The sequence below is a fragment of the Moschus berezovskii genome, chromosome 25, assembly GCF_049115385.1.
Source record: "Moschus berezovskii isolate FMDL1 chromosome 25, NW_MosBer_1.0, whole genome shotgun sequence".
Taxonomy (NCBI): Eukaryota; Metazoa; Chordata; class Mammalia; order Artiodactyla; family Moschidae; genus Moschus; species Moschus berezovskii.
The window spans coordinates 10275660-10301961 of NC_142484.1; positions in this window are offsets into that span (position 1 = coordinate 10275660).

Sequence of the window (26302 nt, forward strand, 5' to 3'; positions counted from 1 at the left end):
TCGCTCAGTCGTGTCCGACTCTCCGTGACCCCATGAATTACAGCACGCCAGGCCTCCCTGTCCATCACCAACTCCCGGAGTTCACTCAAACTCATGTCCACAGAGTCGGTGATGCCATCCAGCCATCTCATTCTCCGTCATCCCCTTCTCCTCCCACCCCCAACCTTTCCCAGCATCAGAGTCTTTTCCAGTGAGTCAACTCGTCGCATGAGGTGGCCAAAGTATTGCAGTTTCAGCTTTAGCATCAGTCCCTCCAATGAACACCCAGGATTGATCTCCTTTAGAATGGACTGGTTGGATGTCCTTGCAGTATAAGGGACTCTCAAGAGTCTTCTCCAACACCACAGTTCAAAAGCATCGATTCTTCGGTGATCAGCTTTCTTCACAGTCCAACTCTCACATCCATACATGACCACGGGAAAAACCATTGCCTTGACTAGACGGAACTTTGTTGGCAAAGTAATGTCTCTGCTTTTCAATATACTATCAAGGTTGGTCATAACTTTCCTTCCAAGGAGCAAGCGTCTTCTAACCATTATATCCACTACTGGGGCAAGAATCCCTTAGAAGAAATGGAGTAGCCATCATAGTCAACAAAAGAGTCCAAAATGCAGTACTTGGATGCAATCTCAAAACGACAGAATGATCTCTGTTCATTTTCGAGGCAAACCATTCAATATCACAGTAATCCAAGTCTATGCCCCAACCAGTAATGCTGAAGAAGCTGAAATTGAATGGTTCTAAAATACAAGAAACTATTCTTAAGTAATCTTTTCAAACTTTGAACAGAGTTACAGATTTTGCCATTTTTTATAAACTGGTATATGTAATTTAACCAGAACCATGAGAAAGTTGGTATTGGGTGAATTCTGAGGCGCTTTTGACATGTTGTAGGAGTGATGTGGACTTTCTTGAGTTTTACACATTCATAAGTGAATGGTCTGTATCTCGTGCCTTTGTTGGTTTTCTGTGAGCTGTAGTTTCTGGGAAATGAGCAGCTCTTATTCCTGTAACTCTTTGTAACCCAGTCATTCGTGAGCCTCCTTCATGAGGATTCAGTGCGGCTGTGGTGCTGTTATCCCTCTGATAGGAACTCTAACTCAGTGTAAAGCCCCAAAGATCTGTTACTTATTTTTATTTTATATTGTACTATATTTTATTTACAGTGTTATGTTTGTTTCAGGTGTATAGCAAAGTGATACAGTTTTATATATATATATATATACATATATATATGAATTAACAAAAGCAGTTCCCGTCTTTTGATGGGGAGCTTGTGGTTTATAATATAAATGGCATTATTTTGAGAGAGGGATAACTTAGGTATGGCATTGGGTTTATTTTATTTTTGCAGCTTGAGGCAGTTGTAAAATAACTTAATGTAGCTTTTTGCAATTGTGGATTCTATAGTATTTTTTTCATTTGGTGAAATTTTAACTGTTAATGTTTATGGCATTGTGCTTTGTACTATTTATTAAATAAAAATTTTTTAAAAAGAAAAAAAAAAACCCTATAAGACCTTCTAGAACTAATACCCAAAAAAGATGTCCTTTTCATTATAGGGGACTGGAATGCAAAAGTAGGAAGTCAAGAAACATCTGGAGTAACAGGCAAATTTGGCTTTGGAGTACAGAATGAAGCAGGTCAAAGGCTAATAGAGTTTTGCCAAGAGAACGCACTGGTCACAGCAAACACCCTCTTCCAACAACACAAGAGAAGACTCTACACGAGGACATCACGAGATCCATTCCGTCGCTCAGTCATGTCCGACTCTTTGTGACCCCGTGGACTGTAGCCTACCAGGCTTCTCCGTCCATGGGATTCTACAGGCAAGAATACTGGAGTGGGTTGCTGTTTCCTTCTGACTATCACCAGATAGTCAATACCAAAATCAGATTGATTATATTTTTTGCAGCCAAAGATGGAGAAGCTCTATACAGTCAGCCAAAACAAGACCGGGAGCTGACTGTAGCTCAGATCATGAACTCGTTATTGCCAAATTCATACTGAAACTGAAGAAAGTAGGGAAACCACTAGACCATTCAAGTATGACCTAAATCAAATCCCTTACGACTATACAGTGGAAGTGAGAAATAGATTCAAGGGATTAGATCTGATAGAGTGCCTGATGAACTGAGGACAGAGGTTCGTGACATCGTACAGGAGGCAGTGATCAAGGCCATCCCCAAGAAAAAGAAATGCAAAAACGCAAAATGGTTGTCTGAGGAGGCCTTACAAAAATAACTGAGAAAAGAAGAGACGTGAAAGGCAAAGAAGAAAAGGAAAGATACACCCATTTGAATGCAGAGTTCCAAAGAATAGCAAGGAGAGACGAGAACGCCTTCCTCAGTGATCAATGCAAAGAAATAGAGGAAAGAAATAGAACGGGAAAGACTAGAGATCTCTTCAAGAAGATTAGAGATACCAAGGGAACACTTCATGCAAAGATGGGCTCGGTAAAGGACAGAAATGATGTGGACCTAACAGAGGCAGACGATGTTAAGAAGAGGTCAACAAGCCAGAGTAGAAATTGTGGCTGTGTCGCTTCTCGGCTGGTGCGGCCCCTTGGAGGTTAGTCAGCCTCTTTAGTCCTGCTCCCTCATCTCTGAAACCAATGCAGTACTTAGCACCCAGATTTATCAAGAGAACTAGATGAGATGAGATTTGGAAAAACTGCCTGGCGCATTCACTGAGCTGACATCACACTCCTGTTTGCTTGAAGACTCTCCTACTCCTAACTGGGTAGAAGAGTTCCTGGTACAGGAAGGAGAGAGGATCTACAGCTCCAGGGGTTTCTGGGCGGATCTTTTCCTGGCTGACTGCAGAATGTTCCCTGCAGAAATCCCGGAGAGGCGAGGAGACAGCACGATGGGTGGTGGGAACTTCCCAGCAGCTCAGCCTCCCAGGGAGCAGTGAGGAAACCTGAACACCACCTTTCCAGACGCTGGGACTCCGGCTGTCTGTCCCCTCCCCTGCCATGTAGCCTGGCTGCCCACCAGCTCCCCGCCCCAGCACCCCCACTGGCCCAGCAGCAGGAAGTGAGCTGAGAGAACTGGCAGGGCAGGGATCAGGGACCTCAGGAACTTGGTCCTCACATTACCATCCTCCGCTTACTCTGTGTTGCTCTAGGCAGGCTCTTCCTCTTATTCATCTTTGCTTCCTGCCCACCACCCCCCCATCCTCCCCCCCGTTGCTGCACCTGGCCTCTGGAAGCCCAGCAGGGGCTCAGGTTTCCCTTTCCACCATGGGAGGATCCTGGAGTGGCATTTGCCGACTGTTGGATGTGGGCCCTTCATGGCCCAGGATTACTTATGCTTCCAAGAAGAGGCTCAGAGACCAGGAGTCTGGGGACAGCGGGTTCCCTGTGAACACAGAATGCACAGAATGTCCTATTCACAGATGAGGGCTCAGAACACCGGCCCTCAGGGAACTGGCTGAGATGCAGGGACACAAAGGCAGTTAGTGTCTGAGCTGGGACCAGAGTCCAGTCTCCTGACTTGACTCACTGTCTGTTGCCATCTCCACTCCTGCCCACCGTCAATACTGGGGGGACCTCCCAGTCCCCTAGTTCATGAGTTCAGGGTGGTAGCTTTGACTCTCATGTGATCAAGACCAGACCCAGGGCTGATGCCAGGGAAAGTCCTCTGCAGCGGGGAGTGCTCACATCAGCCGTTCCCCAAGTCTTCCCTGCCAGAACCATAAGCCCACTCCAACTCCCAGCTCAAGCCCCAGGTAGAGGCATGTTTCTCCTCCCTTCACCTGAATCTCCAGCTCCAGGAGGCAAAAACTCAACAGGCAGGCCTCCAAAGGGTGACACTCCCCACTTTTATAAGGAAAATTCAGATCTTCTTGTCTCTAAAGTGAACATGACTCATGTCACAGCAAGGAATGCATTCAGTTCAGTTCAGTCGCTCAGTCGTGTCCGACTCTTTGCGACCCCATGAATCACAGCACGCCAGGCCTCCCTTTCCATCACCAACTCCCGGAGTTCACTCAAACTCATGTCCATCGAGACGGTGATGCCATCCAGCCATCTCATTTTCTGTCGTCCCCTTTTCCTCCTGCCCCCAAACTCTCCCAGCATCAGAGTCTTTTCCAGTGAGTCAACTCTTCACATGAGGTGGCCAAAGTATTGGAGTTTCAGCTTTAGCATCAGTCCTTCCAATTACAAAAAAAAAAAAGACCGACCATAGTTTTATTTTTAAATTTTATTCATTTGTTTATTTAGGCTATGCTGGGTCTTTGTTGCTATGTGCAGGCTTTTCTCTTCTTATGGCAAGTGGGGGCTACTCTCCAGTTGCAGTGCATAGGCTTCTCGCTGGGGTGACTTCTTTTGTTGTGGAGCTTGGACTCTAGGCACAAAGGCTTCAATAGTTGCAGCACGTGGGTTCAGTATTTGTGGCACACGGGCTTAGCTGCTCCACGGCCTGTGGAATCTTCCTGGACCAGGAATCGAACCCATGTCCTCTGCACTGGCAGGTAGATTCTTAACCACTGGCCTACCAGGAAGTCCCCTGACCAGCAATGTTTTAAAGAAAGTTGTTTATTCTTTTCATAAAGAAGATGATAAGGTTCTGAGTTCCTAGGTTTCCCCTCGTCATTTCAAGATAATTGCAGCAGCCCCACACATCACATCACATCCTCACACCATGTTCAGGAGCAGAAAGCAGGTGATGATGTCAGGCAGTTTCTTCCCCCAGCTTCCCCCTTATCAACAAGCAAAGATTGTTTTCAAGAACCCAACAGCTGACCTCACATCATTGGCCAAATAAGGGTTATAAAGCCCTCCCCAACAAAGCCAGGAAATGCGTATCTGGCTGTCCCAGGCTTTACAGTAAAAGAGGACAGGACGAAAGATCTGGGCAATGACTCTGGCTTAAGGCAAACAAAAGTACCTTTCACATTTAACCAGTTTGAGAACCCCTGGGTTTGAGTAATTTGAGCTGGGTAAGAAATTCACATCGTTCTCTGATGAGAAAGCCAGAGATTGACCTGCAAAGCTGAGGGAAAGTCATCTTGTTTGGATGAGAGAAGAGAGAATTTAAACCTTATCCCTGAGTGAGACAGAAAACTTCCTGATGAGACATCACTTTTGGGTGGTGTTCCAGTTGTTAATTGCTGTGTACCAAACCACCCCCAACTGTAGAGGCTTAAAAGGTTAAGCTACATCTCTCACCATCTGGGAGTTGACTGGGCTTAGCGGGGCAGTTCTTACTTGGGGTCTCATGAGATTGCAGGGTGGCTTGAAGCCATTTGAAGTTGTCTTTACTTAAATGTCTGGTTTCTGAGCCAGGACAGCTAAAACAGCTAGTTGTTGTTCAATTACTAAGTTTTGTCAGACTTTAAAACCCCATGGTCTGCAGCATGCCAGGCTTCCCTGTCCTTCACCATCTCCTGGAGTTTGCTCAAACTCATATCTATTGAATCAGTGATGCCATCCAACCACCTCATCCTCTGTTGCCCCCTTCTCCTCCTTCCCACAACCTTTCCCAGAATCAGGGTCTTTTCCAGTGAGTTGGCTCTTTGAGTCAGGTGGCCAAAGTATTGAAGCTTCAGCATCAGTCATCCTAATGTATATTCAGGGTTGATTTCCTTTAGTATTGACCGGTTTAATCCCCTTGCTGTCCACGGGACTCTCTATTAATATATCTACAATAAATAGTTAAGGGACACACAAAACAAAAAGGTGTATAATGTTATGTCAAAAACAAACCCAATGGTTGGAGGAAGTAAAAGTACAGAGTTGTTAGAACATGTTCAAAAACTTAAGATTATCAACTGAAAATAATCATGAACATATAAACCTCATAGTAACCACCTATATAAACCTCATAGCAATCACAAGCCAAAAATCTATAATTATAATAGATACATACAAAGAAGAAAGAATCCAAATATAACACTAATGAGAGTTATCAAATTACAAGGCAAGAGAGCAAAAGAAAAAGAGAGGGGGAAAAAGAACTACAAAAACAAGTGGAAAATGATTAACCAAAATGGCAATATAAGGATATATTTAATACCAATCAATAATTACTTTAAATGGAAATGGACTAAACGTTCCAATCAAAAGACACAGAGTGACTGAAGCAACCTAAGTGCCCGACAATTGATGAGTGGATAAAGAAGATATACAATGGAATATTACTTACTCATAAAAAAGAATGAAATCTTGGGGGAATTCGCTGGTGGTCCAGTAGTTAGGCCTCTGTGCTCTCACTGTCAAGGGCTGGGGTTCAATCCCTGGTTGGGGAATTAAGATCCCACAGGTTGAGTAGCATGCCCCCCAAAAGAGAATGCAATCTTGCCATTCGTGACAGCATAGATGAATGAAGAGGGCATCATGCTAAGCAGAATGTCAAACAAAGAAGATACCGTAGGAGCTCACTTACACGTGGCGTCTAAAGGCAAAAAAATGGACAAAGAAAACAGACCAGGAAACGTCATAGACACAGAGAGCAAACAGACGTTTGCAGGGGGGCGGAGTGGGGAAAGGAGAGACACGGGCAGGGGGCCGAGGGGCCCAGACTCCAAGCTGCGAAACAGGTGAGTCTTCGGTATGAAATATACAGTGCAGGGAAAGAAGCCAGTTATTAGGTAATATCTTTGCACGGTGGCAAACGGTGACTAGATTTACTGTGATCATTCAGTTCAGTTCAGTTCAGTCGCTCAGTCGTGTCCGACTCTCCGCGACCCCATGAATTACAGCACGCCAGGCCTCCCTGTCCATCACCAACTCCTGGAGTAAACTCAAACTCATGTCCACAGAGTCGGTGATGCCATCCAGCCATCTCATTCTCCGTCGTCCCCTTCTCCTCCCGCCCCCAACCTTTCCCAGCATCAAAGTCTTTTCCACTGAGTCAACTCGTCGCATGAGGTGGCCAAAGTATTGCAGTTTCAGCTTTAGCATCAGTCCCTCCAATGAACATCCAGGATTGATCTCCTTTCGAATGGACTGGTTGGATCTCCTTGCAGTATAAGGGACTCTCAAGAGTCTTCTCCAACACCACAGTTCAAAAGCATCGATTCTTCGGCGATCAGCTTTCTTCACAGTCCAACTCTCACATCCATACATGACCACGGGAAAAACCATTGCCTTGACTAGATGGACCTTTGTTGGCAAAGTAATGTCTCTGCTTTTTAATATACTATCAAGGTTGGTCATAACTTTCCTTCCAAGGAGCAAGCGTCTTTTAATTTCATGGCTGCAATCAGCATCTGCAGTGATTTTGGAGCCCAAAAAAATAAAGTCTGACACTGTTTCCACTGTTTTTCCATCTATTTCCCATGAAGTGATGGGGCCAGATGCCATGATCTTTGTTTTCTGAATGTTGAGCTTCAAGCCAACCTTTTCACTCTCCTCTTTCACTTTCATCAAGAGGCTTTTGAGTTCCTCTTCACTTTCTGCCATAAGGGTAGTGTCATCTGCATATCTGAGGTTATTGATATTTCTCCCAGCAATCTTGATTCCAGCTTGTGCTTCTTCCAGCCCAGCGTTCCTCATGATGTACTCTGCATATAAGTTAAATAAGCAAGGTGACAATATACAACCTTGACGTACACCTTTTCCTATTTGGAACCAGTCTGTTGTTCCATGTCCAGTTCTGACTGTTGCTTCCTGACCTGCATACAGGTTTCTCAAGAGGCAGGTCAGGTGGTCTGGGATTCCCATCTCTTTCAGAATGTTCCACAGTTTATTGTGATCCACACAGTCAAAGGCTTTGGCATAGTCAATGAAGCAGAAATAGATGTTTTTCTGAAACTCTCTTACTTTCTCCATGATCCAGCGGATGTTGGCAATTTGATCTCTGGTGCCTCTGCCTTTTCTAAAACCTGCTTGAACATCTGGGAGTTCATGGTTTACATACTGCTGAAGCCTGGCTTGGAGAATTTTGAGCATGACTTTACTAGCGTGTGAGATGAGTGCAATTGTGCGGTAGTTTGAGCATTCTTTGGCATTGCCTTTCTTTGGGATTGGAATGAAGACTGACCTCTTCCAGTCCTGTGGCCAGCGCTGAGTTTTCCAAATCTGCTGGCATATTGAGTGCAGCACTTTCACAGCATCATCTTTCAAGACTTGAAATAGCTCAACTGGAATTCCATCACCTCCACTAGCTTTGTTAGTAGTGATGCTTTCTAAGGCCCACTTGACTTCACATTCCAAGATGTCTGGCTCTAGGTCAGTGATCACGTTATTGTGACTATCTTGGTCGTGAAGATCTTTTTTGTACAGTTCTTCTGTGTATTCCTGCCACCTCTTCTTAATATTTTCTGCTTCTGTTAGGTCCATACCATTTCTGTCCTTTATCGAATCCATCTTTGCATGAAATGTTCCCTTGGAATCTCTAATTTTCTTGAAGAGGTCTCTTGTTTTTCCTATTCTGTTGTTTTCCTCTATTTCTTTGCATTGATCACTGAGGAAGTCTTTCTTATCTCTCCTTGCTATTCTTTGGAACTCTGCATTCAGATGCTTATATCTTTCCTTTTCTCCTTTGCTTTTCGCCTCTCTTCTTTTCACAGCTATTTGTAAGGCCTCCTCAGACAGCCATTTCGCTCTTCTGCATTTCTTTTCCATGGGGATGGTCTTGGTCCCTGTCTCCTGTACAATGTCACGAACCTCCGTCCAGAGTTCATCAGGCAATCTATCTATCAGATCTAGTCCCTTAAATCTATTTCTCACTTCCACTGTATAATCATAAGGGATTTGATTGAGGTCATATCTGAATGGTCTAGTGGTTTTCCCTACTTTCTTCAATTTAAGTCTGAATTTGGCAATAAGGAGTTCATGATCTGAGCCACAGTCAGTTCCTGGTCTTGTTTTCGCTAACTGTATACAGCTTCTCCATCTTTGGTTGCAAAGAATATAATCAATCTGATTTCGGTGTTGACCATCTGGTGATGTCCATGTGTAGAGTCTTCTCTTGTGTTGTTGGAAGAGGGTGTTTGCTATGACCAGTGCATTCTCTTGACAAAACTCTATTAGCCTTTGCCCTGCTTCATTCCGTGCTCCAAGGCCAAATTTGCCAGTTACTCCAGGTGTTTCTTGACTTCCTACTTTTGCATTCCAGTCCCCTATAATGAAAAGGACATCTTTTTTGGGTGTTAGTTCTATTAGAAATGTCAAATCACTACATTGTGCTCAAGGAACTGACATAGTATTGTAGGTGAGTTATACTTCACTAACAAAATGACAACAAACTAAAGAAGCTACACTGAAAAGTATCTGTAGCAACATGGATGGACCCAGAGACTGTCATACTGAGTGAGGTGTCAGAGAAAGAGAAATAGTGCATGATATCACTTGAATGTGGAATCAAAAAAGAAGAAACGAACTCATCTACAAAACAGAAATAGTTACAGATGTAGAAAGCAAGCTTATGGTTGCCAGGGGGTAAGGGGGGATTGACACATACACATTACTATATACAAAATAGATAACTAATATGGACCTACTGTATGGCCCAGGGAATTCTACTCAGTACTCTGTAATGGCCTATATAGGAAAAGAATCTTAAAGAGTGGATTGTATATATATACACATATAACTGAATCACTTTGCTGTATACCTGAAACTGACACAATATTGTAAATCAACTATACTTCAATAAAACATTTTAAAAAATAAAAAATAGATAATACATTAGTGTTTTTAAACTATCATTCCCTCAAGTATGAGTTATAGAAGAGTATCAAGGAGAAAAGACAATAGCAACTACCTGGGAATCATTTGTGCTCCTATGGAGTCAAATACCAGCTGGGCACGTTCTTAACATTTGCTCCTCAAACACCTTAATAAGCAGTACCACTGATGCGTCATACTGTCTCTCCTAGACAGTAAGAGAGGGATAAAAAGGAAAAACCTGAACACAGCTGACGTGTATGCTAACAAGGCATACTGAAATCGCACTTGCACCACTGCATGGGCAGTGCCCCTTGACTCTGCAGCACTCCAGTTTACCATGTTAGAACTCCACTGTAACCCGGTTTCTTACAATATTCAAGTATAACACTTATCACAGCATGTCTGCCAAAACCTACCCACTAGAGACATTGTGAAGTTGAATACCTGGTTATATTGTTAAAATTATATTGATTTTTGTCCCTTAACATACAGTTAGTTCATGAATAACTGGAGCATTTTTTTTTATTAAAAAGGTGATCCGTTTTGGAGAAATGACTAATACAACTGGAGGATGTCAAGCTTCTCTCTTTCCAAATGTTCTCGCCACTTGACTAGCTTGGACTTCCTCACAGCTTGGCTGGATTTCTTTCAAGGCAGCTGGCCGCACTCTAAACAACTGTCCAAAAGACAGGCTCCATCAGAACCTGCAAGGCTGTTTGCGGCCATGCCCTGGAAGACCTAGAACATCTCTTTCTCCTCAGATGGAAGAGCTACTCACACTCACATTGGAAGAGGGGTAACTGCACTCCAGCTCCTGACAGGAGGGAGGGAAGGGCTTGATGACAGCCTTGGAGATGGGGAGTAAAAGGTGACCTTAATGTAGCTACTCTTCAGTGAGTGAAGGAGGGACAGTGAGCCTTAGGTCGAGCACAGAGAGGTCCAGAGGGAAGGAGTGACATCGGAAGAGGAATCTGGAGGGGTCCAGAGGGAGGTGTTGGTGCTGAAACGCTGACTCATCCCGAAGGGCTAACCCAACAGTGAGTCCTCGAACAACGGGTTCTGAGAGTGTCTGATCCTGAGAAACTGTCAGCAAAGGAAGTGGAGCCAAATCTCCCCCAAGACTCACGGTGCTCGTGCTAAGTCGCTCCAGTTGTGTCTGACTCCGTGACTCTATGGACTGTAGCCCGCCAGGTTCCTCTGTCCATGGGAATCTCCAGGCAAGAATACCGGAGTGGGTTGCCATGCCCTCCTCCAGGGAATCTTCCGTACGTGGGAATCAAACCCGCATCTCTTACGTCTCCTGCATTGGCAGGCGAGTTCTTTACCACTAGTGCCACCTGGGAAGCCCAAAACTCACAGGGGATAAGGAATTATCCTGTGGGAGAAGCTTAAAAACAGAGAAGGTGAAGGGCCATTCATGGCTGGGAAGGGAATGATTATTTGAGTCAGAAGCTGAGTGCTTAGAAAGCGATCTTCTGGTTCAGCAGGCAAAGGTGGAGGAGGCCCAGATTGGAAGTTTGGGACTGACATTTACACGCTGCCATATTTGAAATAGATAACCAACAAGGATCTACTTACTGGATAGCACAGGGAACTCTGCTCAATATTCTGTAATAACCCAAATGGGAAAGGAACCTGAAAAAGAACAGATACGTGTAGCCTGGTGTGCTCCAGTCCATGGGGTCACAATATGTCAGAGATGACTAGGCAACTGAACATGTATATCCATAACTGAATCACTTTACTGTACACCTGAAACCAACACAACATTGTTAACTAGCTATACTCCAATATAAACTAGAAATTAAAGAAAGAAGAAGCTGAGTGCCACGGGACCACTTGTGACACCACAGGCTCCTATCTCTCTTAGTGTTTGCTCCTTTCTCATACAGCCTGTGTACCTCCAGGCCTGGGCTTGTTTTTATACAACCCAGAAGTGAGATTGGTTTTAAAGGACTGCAAGAAAAGAGGGAGGAAGGGAAGCAGAATATACCGCAGGGATGTAACTGGCCCTCAAAGTCTAAAATATTTCCTATCTGCTCATTTACAGAATAGGTGTGAGGACCCATGCTTTAGACAAAAGTGCCCTGGTTGTAGATGAGATCTGAGCTGATTTTAGGTGTCAGCAAGAAAGTTATTCCAGGACTTGCCTGGTGGTCCAGTGGCTAAGACTCCACACTTCCAATGCAGGCGTCCTGGATTCGATCCCTGGATGGGGAACTAGATCCCACATGCAACAAACACCTAGTACAGCCAAATTAAAAAAAAAAACTCCTCTTAAACTCTCTTCCAACCCCGGTTTCTTCCAGGAGCAAGCTCAGCTGGATGTGGGAACATCTTGCAAGCAGGACTGACATTTGAGAATCTCCTTCTTGAACAAAGGAGATTCTCAAACTAGCTAGCTAGAATTGTATGTTACTGTTTGGTTTTCATTTATTTATTTTTATCACCAATATCTATTGATGGTAATGATACTGATTTTTCATCTAATTATGTAGATTTTCCCTTTAAATAAACCGACTAAGTTGAAAATGAGACAACTTAAAATATTAAATAGAAAATAATAGAGGTTGCATACTGTTATGGCAAATGCAGTGAGGGTGATGTGTGTGACTGTTTCAATGCAGGGGTTCCTGAGGTTGTGTCTTGATCCTTCTTCTCGGCTCTCTTCCCCATTCCCTCTACAGGTTTCTTCTCCCCACTCAGGCCGTCCACTCCCAAGAACCATTTATGCTGATGACCTCCAAGCCCACGTTACCAGTTTGGCTCCCCTGAGCCCTAGAATGGATAGTCAACCACCAGTGGGATAGCTCCACACCCATGACCCATGGGCACCTAAACCAGAAAGTTTCCAAAAGCAAACTCCTGGTCAAAACCCCACCTCTTCTTTCTGTATTCACATCCCAAGGGAAAGCATCTTTATTGGCTCAGAGCTTCATGAGTCCTCCCTTCCTGGCCCCTACATCTGAACCGTCTCCATGACCTGTTGTTGATTCTACTCCCTAAATACATTTTCATCCCATCCGTATGTCCTTCCTGCCACTGCCAAACTCTGGGCCCCTCATCTCACACCTGGATATACCTGGCCATCTGGAGTGATCTTTCTAAACTTCACCCCCACTCTGCTTGTTGTCACTGCCATCAGGATAGAGTTCAAAGTCTTCTGGTCCACACAGGAGTCCTGTGTGGCCCAGCCCCTCCCCGCTCCAGGCTCAGCTTCCAAGCTCGGCTCTCCTGAAATACACTGAACTCTTCAATTTGCTAAATATGTGCTGTTCCTCTTCAGCCTCGGGCCCCCGCATCTGTGTTTCCTCTTCTTAGAAGTCTCAATACCCAGCCTGGTTAATTCCCACTCACCCTACCAGGGCTCCAGAAGACCCCTGATTCCCGTAAAACAACTTCAGGAATTTACAGGCAGGGCTTCCCACATGGCACAGTGTTAAAAAAAAAAAAAAAAATCTGCCTGCAATGCAGGAGATACAGATTCCATCCCTGGGTTGGGAAGATCCCCTGGAGAAGGAAATGGCAACCCACTTCCAGTATTCTCGCCTGGGAATTCCCATGGACAGAGGAGCCTGGTGGGCTACCGTCCACGGGGTTGCAAACACTTGGGCGTGACTGAGCACGCACTTGTGCATGTATCCACTATCCCTCACCCATCTGGGCTGTCCAACTAATGAAACATTTTTAACAAAATAGGAAAAGAAGTCAGTTTATGGAACATGTGAATGAGAAGAAAACAAAACTGCCCCCTGTCTCCCAGTCCCTGCTTCTTCATCCTCGGCCCTGGGCAGAGGGCTGTAACTGGTCTAGCCTCATTTTTTCCCTTCACAGTGGCTGTGGTTCCCAGGGGCCAGCAGTTCCATTCAGCTTCCCAGCCCCCTATCCTGGGGGAGAACCAGAGAAACAGCATTGGGCCTGGGAGAGCCATCTGAAGCAGACGAACGTAAATTCAACTCTGCGGTCCCTTCTCCAGCCAGGGCTTAACTCTCCCCACCCCTCAACAGCTTCTCCCATTGGAAGAGAACCTGATTCTTGCTCGTGTGCTCTCCAAGCCAGGGTCTCAGGTACAGCGTGATCCTTTCCTGATCCTGCCCCCAAATGAGGCACCACGGCACATTGGTTAGATCACGGGTTCTTGAGTCAGACAGACATGGTTCAAGGGTCTGCTTAGTATGTGACCTCGGGCAAGTTGCATAACCTGAAGCCACACAGCTTACTGAGAAGAAAAACAATGAGACAAGGGACGTTTGGCTCTTACACAATCAGTCCTGGGAAGCAAATATCAGCCATTATCATCATTAACTTTTTATTTAAAAAACATCACCACAGAAAAATTGACTTATGTATGATTCTTTGAATTTTAGCACCTGTATAGATTTATATCCCTGGACAAGGAAATGGCAACCCACTCCAGTATTCTTGCCTGGAAAATTCCGTGATAGAGGAACCTGGTGGGCTACAGTCCATGGGGTTGCAGAGTTGGACACGACTGAGTGATAAACACATAGATTCTTATAACTATCTCCATAATCAGATACATAATCCTTCTGGTATTTAACCTCCCCCACAGAAAACCAAACCATTCTCCTGCTCTGCGGTGCCCTGACCCCCACTCATGACCCCCGACAGCCGCTGATCCACCCTCCCTCCCCATCCTCCTATTCTCAAGAATGCCAGGTAAACGGAACCTCACAATATGCAAACATCTGATACTGGCTTCTCTTGGTCAGCACAAACACCACTGTGATTCATCCAAGTGGGGTGAATCAATGCTTCCTTCCTTTTTCTTGCCCAGGAGTACAATACTAGGTGAAAATTGCTTTCTCTTTTTTCATCCCAACCAACTGTTCGGGTCAGACAAACACAAATAGAGTCTATAGGTCTTGACCTAGGAGTCCCTTTCCATAGGGAAACTGGTAGCCCCCTATTAGCTGGGTTCTCTTCCTATTGACCCCTCGTAAGCGCTTCTGAAAGAAGGGCCCTGAGTCTAAATGTACATTTTTTTTAAAGTAATTTTATTTACTAATATCTATTTATTTATTTTTGGCTGTGCTGGGTCTTCGTTGCTGCGAGGGCTTTTCTCTAGTTGCAGCGAGCAGGGGCTACTCTCTAGATGCGGTGCATAGGCTTCTCATCTCGGTGGCTTCTCTTGTGGAGCACGGGCTCTGAGAGTTCAGGCTTTGCTAGTGGCGTCTCCGGAGCTCTAGAGCACAGGCTCAGTAGTTACGGGGCACGGGTTTATTTGCCCCACAGCATGTGGGATCTTCCCACACCAGGGACCAAATCCAAGTCTCCTGCACCGGCAGGGAGATTCTTGGCCACTGAGCCACCAAGGAAGCCCAGTCTAAATGTACAGTTTGATGGAGAGAAAAATCACTGGTACCCTGGATGGTAGCAAACGGAAGACCCTAAGGGGCTGGTAGACGGTGTCTGGGAAATACGATTCTGAGCCTGGAGCTCCTTAGGCTTCGTGAAGGACAATTTGCAGCCAACTGGCCAGGCAGAGTCAGATGGCCTGTTCTCCCACTCCCCACGTCCCCCACTATACAATCACGGGGCAGAAAGACTGGTGCCCGTGGGTGGGAGGAGAATTCCAGAGACCAAGAGGAGGGGGAGACTGAGCAGGAGAAAGAGGTTGTTTGTGGCTCTGAATAGCATCCTTCTTTGCACTGTTTTCTTCTTGCTGATTGGCTTGGGGGCACATCCCAGCCACTCCCTTGGCTTTCATTTGGAGTTATTATTATTATCCTTTCTTAGCACCATTAGAGAACAGATATGACACTGCAGCTGTGAAATTAAAAGATGCTTGCTCCTTGGAAGAAAAACGATGACAAACCTAAGCAGGGCATTAAAAAGCAGAGACATCATTTTGCCAACAAAGCTATGCTTTTTCCAGTAGTCATGTATGGATGTGAGAGCTGGACAAATAAAGAAGGCTGAGTGCCAAAGAACTGATGCTTTCAAAGTGTGGTGCTAGAGAAGGCTCTTGAGAGACTCTGCAAGGACATCAAACCAGTCAATCCTCAAGGAAATTAACATTGCATATTTATTGGAAGGACTGATGCTGAAGCTGAAGCTCCAATATTTTGGCCACTTGATACAAACAGCTGATGCGTTGGAAAAGACCCTGATGCTGGAAACATTGCGGACAGGAGGAGAAGGGGGCGACACAGGATGAGATGGTTGGATGGCATCATCAACCTAATGAACATAACTTTAAGCATACTCCGCGAGAGAGTGACCGACAGAGAAGCCTAGCGTGCTGCAGTTCACGGGGTCACAAAGAGCCGGACATGACTGAGGCTGACCAACGGTCACATGACACTGGCCTCTGAGCTGCCCCTGTGCTCAGGTGCTCAGTCGTATCCGACTCTTTGTGACCCCGTGGACTGTAGCCCGCCAGGCTCCTCTATCCATGGACTTTCCCGGGCAAAACTACTGGAGTGGGTTGTCACTTCCTACTCCAGGGGATCTTCCAGACACTCTGAATTGCCCTAGGAATGTCTTTTGTGTCTTTTGTCTGTCCTTCTGTACATTCCTGAGTGGTCTAGAGCAGAGTATTAGAGCAACAGCTCACGGGAGAGGGAGAAAGAGAGAAGGAGAGATTGTCTTTGATTTCGAACCGCAAAGTCCATGCCCAAGCCTCAGAGTCTTCCCAGCGCCTCTCTGGCCCTCGGCGGGTACAACCACGGCAGTGGCGCTCACAGGTGACCCAGTTTTGTTTGCTAGAGAGCTTGTGAGCTCTGGCTCAGGGGAAATAAGCTTGTCTTGGGTTGCAGAGCAAAAGTAGCTGTGAGGCTGGACTGTGGCCAGCTGGTCTGCGTGTCCCAGCTGGGGCTGAGGCCAGCTTTCACTTCCTTTGGAAATACCACACACTGGGCCTCAGAAGCTTCTGCAATATGCATAGATCCTAAATTTCCTGGGGAGTTTTGGTTGATGGGTTTTCTGAGCAGTAGTTCAACTTCAGTAATATGACACTCAAAGTTAGAACTTTCTGACCCAGAGAACAAAGATTACAATCCCAAGAATCCTAATAGCCAGAAACACAAAATACTGAGACCAAGTGTGTGACTTAGAAAATACAGACTCTCTTACAAATGAACTTACTCACAAAACAGAAAGAGATTCACGGACTTAGAAAATGAACTCATGGTTCCTAGGGCGGTTGGGGCGGGAGGGAGGGGTGCGGGTGTGAGGGGCGGGGGCGGTGGTGCAGAGCGGGCAGGATGGGGCTGTGAGAGGGATGGATAGTTAAAAATTTGGGGAATTCCCAGGTGGCTCTGGTAAAGAACCGGCTTACCAAAGGAGGAGATATAAGAGACACGGTTTCGATCCCTGGGTCCAGAAGATCCCCTGGAGAAGGGCATGGCAACCCACTACAGTATTCTTGCCTGGAGAATCCCATGGACAGAGGAGCCTGGTGGGCTACAGTCCATAGGGTCACAAAGAGTCGGATACGACTGAAGCAACTTAGCACGTATGCATGTACACACTGCTGTATTTAAAATGGATAATCAACAAAAACCTATTGTATTGGCCACAGCACTCTGCTCAGTGCTATGTGGCAGCTTGCATAGGAGGGGGTTTTAGGGGAGAATGATACACGTATGTATGTATGGCTGAGCCCCCTCCCTGTTCACCTGAAACTATCACAACATTGTTAATCGGCTATCAGTTCAGTCGCTCAAATGTGTCCGACTCTTTGTGACCCCATGAATCACAGCACGCCAGGCCTCCCTGTCCATCACCAACTCCCGGAGTTCACTCAAACTCACGTCCATCGAGTCGGTGATGCCATCCAGCCATCTCATTCTCTGTTGTCCCCTTCTCCTCCCACCCCTAATCCCTCCCAGCATCAGACTCTTTTCCAATGAGTCAACTCGTCGCATGAGGTGGCCAAAGTATTGGAGTTTCAGCTTTAGCATCAGTCCTTCCAACGAACACCCAGGATCGATCTCCTTTAGAATGGACTGGTTGGATCTCCTTGCAGTCCAAGGGACTCTCAAGAGTCTTCTCCAGCACCACAGTTCAAAAGCATCAATTCTTTGGGGATCAGCTTTCTTCACAGTCCAACTCTCACATCCATACATGACCACTGGAAAAACCATAGCCTTGACTCTAGTCAAGGACTGTCTACGGACCTTTGTTGGCAAAATAATGTCTCTGCTTTTTAGTACACTATCCAGGTTGCTCATAACCTTCCTTCCAAGGAGTAAGCGTCTTTTAATTTCATGGCTGCAATCAGCATCTGCAGTGATTTTGCAGCCCAAAAAAATAGTCTGACACTGTTTCCCCATCTATTTCCCATGAAGTGATGGGACCAGATGCCATTATCTTTGTTTTCTGAATGTTGAGCTTCAAGCCAACCTTTTCACTCTCCTCTTTCACTTTCTTCAAGAGGCTTTTTAGTTCCTCTTCACTTTCTGCCATAAGGGTGGTGTCATCTGCATATCTGAGGTTATTGATATTTCTCCCGGAAATCTTGATTCCAGCTTGTGCTTCTTCCAGCCCAGTGTTAATTGGCTATATCCCAATACCAAATGTTTTCTCATGTTAAAATAAATAACAAATAAATTTTAAAAAATTTTTTAAAGTACATACTCTCATCTGGACTTGGCAACAGGGGAGATCTGAGTGGTGTCATGGGCTCAAATACCAGCTCTGCCTACAGCCTGGAGACCTTGGACAGACCCTGGGCTTCCGGCTCTTGAGGTTAGGGTCCTCTGGGTTCTGTTGTACATTCTGAGTCACTTCACACATGTCCAGGTCTTTGAGAGGACCTGTTAGAGACATGGAGGGGAAGATGGGGGTGGTCCTGGCTTCCAAGGGCAGGTGGAGACACGGCCCACGTACAAGGTAGGATGGGAATGTTGGAGAAGGAGATAAGGAGGACATGATTCAGGTCAATAAGCACTGTAGGAATCAAAGGGTGTGCTGCTGGTGTTTGAGGAGGATTTTCAGAGGAGCAGGAAGAAGACCTTGGAGGCAGGGGAGGTGCAGAGGCAAAGACACCTACGGGGAAGGGTGTGGTTCATCCTGGGCCAGCAGGAGGCTATAAGAGACTCACGAGTATGTGAACTGAGAACTTCCAGATGTACAAGCTGGATTTAGGAAAGGCAGAGGAACCAGAGACCAAATTGCCAACATCCACTGGATCATAGAAAAAGCAAGAGAATTCCAGAAAAACATCTATTTCTGTTTCATTGACTATGCTAAAGCCTTTAACTGTGTAGATCACAACAAACTGTGGAAAATTCTTAGAGAGATGGGAATAGCAGACAGCCTTACCTGTGTCCTGAGAAACCTGTATGCAGGTCATTAAGAAGCAGTTAGAACCGGACTTGGAACAATGGCCTGGTTCAAAACTGGGAAAGGAGTACATCAAGGCTGTATATTGTCACCCTGCTTATTTAATTCTATGCTGAGTGAAAAGTGAAAGTGTTAGTCACTCAGTCATGTCTGACTCTTTGTGACCCCATGGACTGTAGCCCACCAGGTTCCTCTGTCCATGGATTTCTCCTGGCAAGAATACTGGCATGGGTTGCCATTTTCTTCTCCAGGGGATCTTCCCAACCCAGGGATCGAACCCAGATCTCCTACATTGCAGGCAGGTTCTTTACCATCTCAGCCACCAGGGAGAGCACATCATGCAAAATGCTTGACTAGATGAAGCCAAGCTTCATCTTGAGCTGGACTCAAGATTGCTGGGAGAAATATCAACAACCTCAGATATGCATGTTAACACCCTTATGGCAGAAAGCGAAGAGGAACTAAAAAGCCTCTTGATGAAAGTGAAAGAGGAGAGTGAAAAAGCTGGCTTAAAACTCAGCATTCAAAAAACAAAAATCACAGCATCCAGTCCCATCAATTCATGACAAATAGATGGAGAAAAAATGGAAACAGTGGCAGATTTTATTTTCTTGGGCTCCAAAATCACTGCAGACAGTGACTGCAGCCCTGAAATTAAAAGACGCTTGCTCCTTGGAAGAAAAGCTATGACCAACCTAGACAGCATATTAAAAAGCAGAGACATCACTTTGCCAACAAAGGTCCGTCTAGTCAAAGCTATGGTTTTTCCAGTAGTTGTGTACGGATGTGAGAGTTGGACCATAAAGAAGGCTGAGCACCGAAGAATTGATGCTTTTGAAATGTGGTGTTGGAGAAGACTCTTGAGAGTCCCTTGGACAGCAAGGAGATCAAACTAGTCAATCCCCAAGGAGATCAACCTTGAATATTCATTGGAAGGACTGATGCTGAAGCTGAGGCTCCAATACTTTGGCCACCTGATGCAAAGAGCCAGTTCATTGGAAAAGACCCTGATGCTGGGAAAGACTTAGGGCAGGAGGAGAAGGGGGCCACAGAGGATGAGATGATTGTATGGCATCACCAACTCAACGGACATGAATCTAAGCAAACTCCGGGAGATAGCAAAGGAGAGGGAAACCTGGTATACTGCAGTCCAAGGGGTCGCAAAGAATCGATACAACTTAGCAACTGAACAACAATGAATAACAGGAGACTCTATAATACAGGTGCCCATCCAGATCCCCGTCTAATACAGGTGCCCATCCAGATCCCCGTCACCCACTCCCCAGAGCTGTGAATGTCTGCTGCTACCGTCCCACAGAGCATCCTTCTCCAGAGAACTGCCTTTGGCTGAGAGGAGCCACCTGGTCCTTACACCCCGCCAGGGGGTGGCTGTCAGCTGATGACTGGTTGATACATGGTTACAAAGTCCCACCCTCTCTTGTACTGGTGGAACAGGTCTGTGGGGGCTGGTCACACTCCAGAATTCCCAAGGGATCAGGCTGTTTTCAGACTAGAGCTGAAAACAACTGCTTGGCTTGTTCACCTGCCCCGCCCTGCTTGCCTCCTTCCTGACCAGTTTTCATAATTTGCACAAAAACCCCATTCACAGTCTGCCTCTAAGGAACCCACCAACTAGGTCCAGCACTAGGCAGAATTAAGGGGTCCTTGGATGCTAGACAAGGACGACAGGGGATGAGATGGTTGGATGGCATCACTGACTTGATGGACGTGAGTTTGAGCAAGCTCCGGGAGTTCCTGGTGATGGACTGGGAAACCTGGCGTGCCTCAGTCCACGGGGGTTGCAAAGAGTTGGACACAACTGAGCGACTGAACTGAATGCTAGGATATTTGATTTGTAGACAGACCAAATAGAAGGAAAACTGGCTTCTTCAACCTGTTCTCACCTGTGCCGCTTTATATTTTTTCTTTTTTATGTAGGCCATTTTTAAAAGTCTTTACTGAATTTGTTACAGTATTGCTTCTGTTTCACATTTGGGTCTTTTGGCCATGAGACATATGGGATCTTAGCTCCCCAACCAGGGATCGAACCCGCACCCTCTGCATTGGAAAGAGAAGTCTTAACCGCTGGACCGCCAAGGAAGTCCCTGCCACTTACTTTTAAATTTCAGCAAGTCAAAGGGAAGCCTGGTGTGCTGCAGTCCACAGGGTCATAAAGAGTCGGACACAACTGAGCGACTGAACTGAACTGAACTGAAGTCAAAGGGGCCCACCCCACTTTCTCCCGGGTGCCCGCCCCAGACAGAGAATTTCCTATAGATTTTCTCATGGTGCCGGAAGTGCTTTGGTTTAGGTAAAGAATAGTGGCATGTTTAGATGCTGCTGCCCCAGAAACACCCCTGTTGCAGGGTGGTCCATCTAGCTGACCCCAGCCCAATAGGGCGGGGGTTCAGCCCCCTTGTTGGTCAAGGCTCTACAGAGACTGGTGGCGTGTTTCTTCCTCCACATGGTTGGCCCCTTAAGAGGCATATGAAGAAGAAAGCCGATAGTAGGGAAAGGTCACCTCCTTCCTACGTGCCCCCTTCTGTTTCCAAGCCACCTCCTTCCTTTCCCCGTCTATTCCAAATGCCACCCACCAGTTCAACTAAACATCCACTTGGTGCCAGGCACAGTTCTGGGCACTGGGCTATGGCTGTGATCATCATGGTGAAGCCTGGCTCTTGGGACTTTACATTCTAGTCAGTGGAGGCTGGAAAAGGGAAGTATACTAAACAGAAATAGTATTATCTACTATAAAGGAAAAAACAGTAATGGCTTAGAGAGAGGCTGAGTCCTACGGGGATGGGCCACCATGGGTAGGGGTCAGGGAGGGCCTCTAGGAGTTAAGCCGTCAGTGCTGAGAAGAGGTTGATCCAGCATAAAGGTGGGGAAAGAGCACCCAGGCAGAGGGAGCAGCAAATATGGAAGTCCTGATGTGAGTTGACCGTGCCACAGCTGGGGGATCCAGGGGAATCTCCGGGGAAACTCAGGTTGTTCTCTCTTTCATTGGTCCTTGTAGGGATGGTCAGGGAAGGAGGGAATCACCTCGATATGCCTGAAGTTTCTACACCTTTACCCCAAGTAGCATTTGACAAAGTGGAGTTCTCTGTGAGGGTATCTTTCCTCTTCCAGACAGTAAGCTGGGTTTTCAACAGTAACTCCAAGGCTTTCAGGACAGTGCACAGCCTTGCGTTCTCTGTTTAGTGCCTCGTGGGGTCAGATGTGTTGGTCACTTCCTATACTGGACCACTCCTGACTCCCATGTGCCTAAGATGATGAAACTTCCTGTCTGCGTGTGAAGGCTTTAACTTCCTTCTCTTTGGATACACAAACATGTTGAAAACTTACAAACTGAAACAGTACTTTTAGCAAGGTAGACCCAAAACACCTCTTAGAGCCAAGGGAACAGGGGCTTCCATCTCCTCTCCCAGGAGACGTGGAGCCAGACAAGGTACTGATTAACCTCCAAGCAGGCTCCCTGCCAAGGCTTCCCTAACAGGTCAGCCAGGCCCCAAAGTCAGCTTCCTTCCTCTTCTGACCTCTGAGCTGCCTGGTCACTGGCTTGGCTCATGACAATTTATTTTACTTAATTGTCAGGAAGATGCCCAGGGGTCTCTGCAGAAGAGCAGACGGGATTAGGAACTTTGAGCCCCAGTGTCACCCTCTCATCCCTTTCGCTAATGGCCCTTGAATTAACTCCAGACTTCAGGGCCATGAGATCTGATCCCATCAGCTTGGTTTGCTCTATAAAAATAATCATAATAACTACATGGAGGGGGAGGGAGGATCATTCGAACCCCTCCCACGTCTCAGGGTGATGTCTGCTTGGCTTCATCACTCCGTGTAAATTTTTGACAGTTTCTCTTTAGGGTCCTTCAAGGACCCTTCTCCTCCAGCCACCATGGGTGACATGAAGGGAAACCCAGACCCCACATCAGGGAGATGCCTGTCCCTCTGTTCTTTTAACTGGGCACCCCTCTGGCAGGCAGGAGAGTGAGGCTGGTGAGGGTCCATGAAACAGAGCAGGCTAGAAAGCATGGCACAGGGAACACAGGAGCGGAACTCAGTGTGAAAGAGACAGAGACGGTGGGAGTGGGTGGGCATCAGAGCAGGGGACACTCAGATGACATGGGTGTGACTTCCTGGGGCTCAAGGAACAATCTGAAGTCACTTGATTGTAATAAGGAACAGCCTGATTCTGCTGCAGCCCAGCGACATGTTGGATCTTAGTTCCCCAACCAGAATTTGAACCCTTACCCCTTGTATTGGAAGGCAGAGCCTTAACCACAGGGCACCTGGAAGTTGCCCTGCCCATGCCTCCTTTCATGATGCTTTTAGCTCTCAGAGCATCTGTTCTTTTTTTTTCTTTATTTTTTTTTAAATTTTTTATTGGAGGCTAATTATTTTACAATATTATATTGGTTGGTTTTGCCATACATTGACATGAATCTGCCCCGGGTGTACATGAGTTCCCCCTCCTGAACCTCCCTCCCACCTTCCTCCTCCCTTTATCCTCCCTCTGGGTCATCCCCGCACACCAGCCCCGAGCATCCTGTAACAAGAGCATCTGTTCTTATCTCCCCAGAGAAGCAAGACCAGTGTATTGATTCTCTTTCCTCATAGCACAAAGCATAATATTTGCTAGGAAGCAGAATTTAAATAATTATTGATGGGTGGGTGAGAAATGGTTGTTCTGTCTTTTCTTGGAAGAAATGATCTTTCAAGAGCCATCATTAGCCAAGCACTAGATTCTCCCCTGGCCCCAGAACTGGTAGAATACTTGGTCACACCCATCCCTTCCTCATTGCAAGAAGATCCAACCTGTCAATCCTAAAGAAAATCAGTCCTGAATACTCATTGAAAGGACTGATGCTGAAGCTGAAACTCCAATGCTTTGGCCACCTGAAGAATGACTCATTGTAAAAGACCCTGATGCTGGGAAAGATTGAAGGCAGGAGGAGAAGGGGATGACACAGGATAGGTGGTTGGATGGCATCACCGATGCGATGCACATGAGTTTGAGTAGGCTCTGGAAGCTGGTGATGGACAGGGAAGCCTGGCATGCTGCAGTCCATGGGGTCGTGAAGAGTCGGATATGACTGAGCGACTGAACTGATCCCTTCCTGGGGACAGAACAGGGGCTCCTACTGTGAACAGCCCTCCTCTCTGAAGGTCATTCTCCAGAAACACCTCCTCATCTGCAGGGTCTGGGTTGGTGTGAATTTGGCTCCCACAGGTCTCGCTCTCCAAGGAGCTTGACCTCGCAGAGCTTGACCTCTGAGCCTAGAGGAAAGGGCCTTGTGGTCAGGTGGGGCCGCCCTCAGGGGTGATCTTGGTGAGCAGTACTGAATGAGATGAAGCGAGTCCCTAGGACGACAGAGTACAAAATCCAGGAACAGCCACCATGGCCTATGGAAAGCTTATACACGACAAAGGAACCGAAACTTTTAGTCACTTGGTCGTATGGACTGAGCACACGAGTTGTATGACCCATGGACTGTAGCTCACTGTCCATGGAACTAACCAGGCAAGTTCCATCCAGGCAAGAATACTGGAGCGGGTTGCCATTTCCTACTCCAGGGGGTCTTCCCGACCCAGGGATCGAACCCCCATCTTCTGCATTGCAGGTAGATTCTTTACCATCTGAGCCACCAGGGAAGGCAGCATCACAAACTGTGGGGAAAGACTAGCTGATGTAACACTTAGTGTTGGGATAACTGGAGAGCCCTGTGGAATCAGAAACAACTGGAGGCGTTCCTTTTGTATTCCAGGATACATTCCAAAGAAGCTGGAGATTGGGTGTAACAAACGAAACCATCCTGGGACTTCCCTGGCAGTCCAGTGGTTAAGACTTTGCCTTCCAATGCAGGCAGTGGGGGTTTGATCCCTAGTCAGGGAGCTAAGATTCCCCCAGGCCTTGGAGACAAGAAATCAAAACATAAAACAGAAGCAATATTGTAAAAAATTCAATGAAGTCTTTTAAAATGGTCCATATTAAAAAAAAGAAAAAAGAAACCAACAAAAGGAAACCATCCAAGCACTAAAGGGAAACATGAATAAATCCTTCTATAATCTTGGGCCAGGGAAATCTTTCCTAATTCTGACTCAACATCCAGAAGCCATAAAGGGAAACAGCAATAAGTCTCATTTAACTGAAGTTTTTGTCATGGCCCCCAAATTAATTTAAATAAATATAAGCTTAAAAGACAAATGACAGACTGGTTCAAAAAAAAAAACATTTACAACTGCATCACAAAAGAGTTAACATTCTTAGAATAAATATAAAGTGCTTCTAATATAAATTGAAATGCCGACCGTGAGAAAGATGCACTAAAAATACAGTTTACAGAAAAAGAAAAGCAAATAAATATTTCAAAACTACATAAAAAGATGCTCAACCAAGCTTGTAGTTAAAGAAATGCAAATTGCTCCAAGGAACTAATTCTTGCTGATCAGATTGGCAAAAATCCAAAAGTTTAACAAAACACTCTCTTGTCCAGGCTGTGGGAAGACAGACATTCTCACACTTTGCTAGTTGGAAGGGAACCGTCCTGCTGAAAGGGAATTTGGCAATACCTGCTTGGGTATATGCCCTTTGATCTTGCGATCCCACTTCTAGGAATCTATCTTAAAGATTCACCACAAACAATACAAAAAGACACAGGGGCAAGACTATTTATTACAGCCTTATTTGTAATAGCCCTGAACGGAAGCCTGGAAAAAATGCCAACTGCCCATCAATAAGCAGAATAAACAATATTACATCCACACAATGGAGTACTTTGGAGTCATCAAAGGAATGAGGAACCTTCCTCAAAAAGTTGAAAATAGAATTACCATCTGACCCAGCAATTTCACTTCTTGGTATATACTAAAAAAAATTGAACTCAGGGTCTCCAAGAGACTCCATGTTCACAGCAGCATTACTCACAGTAGTTAAAATATGGAAACCACCAAAGTGTCAACTGATGGACGAATGGGTAGGAAAAATGTCATCTATACATATAGTGGAACATTATTCAGCCTTCAAAACAGAGGAAAATCTGCAATATGCTACATGGATGAAACTGAGGACATTAGGCAACTGAAATATAGGATCTCAAAGAGGTATCTGGGCTCCCACGTTCACTGCGCCTTATTCAAAACAGCCCCAAAGTAGAAGCGACATAAATGCCTATCAGTAGATGAATAGATGAAGACAATGGGGCACAAACACACAGTGGGATATTATTCAGCCTTTAAAAAGGCAGGAAACCCTCTCATCTGAACAATGCGGATGAACTTCATACTAAGTGAAATGAGCCAGTCACCAAAGGGAAATTACTGCATGATTCCACTTACTCTGCGCTGTGCTTAGTCGCTTCAGTCATG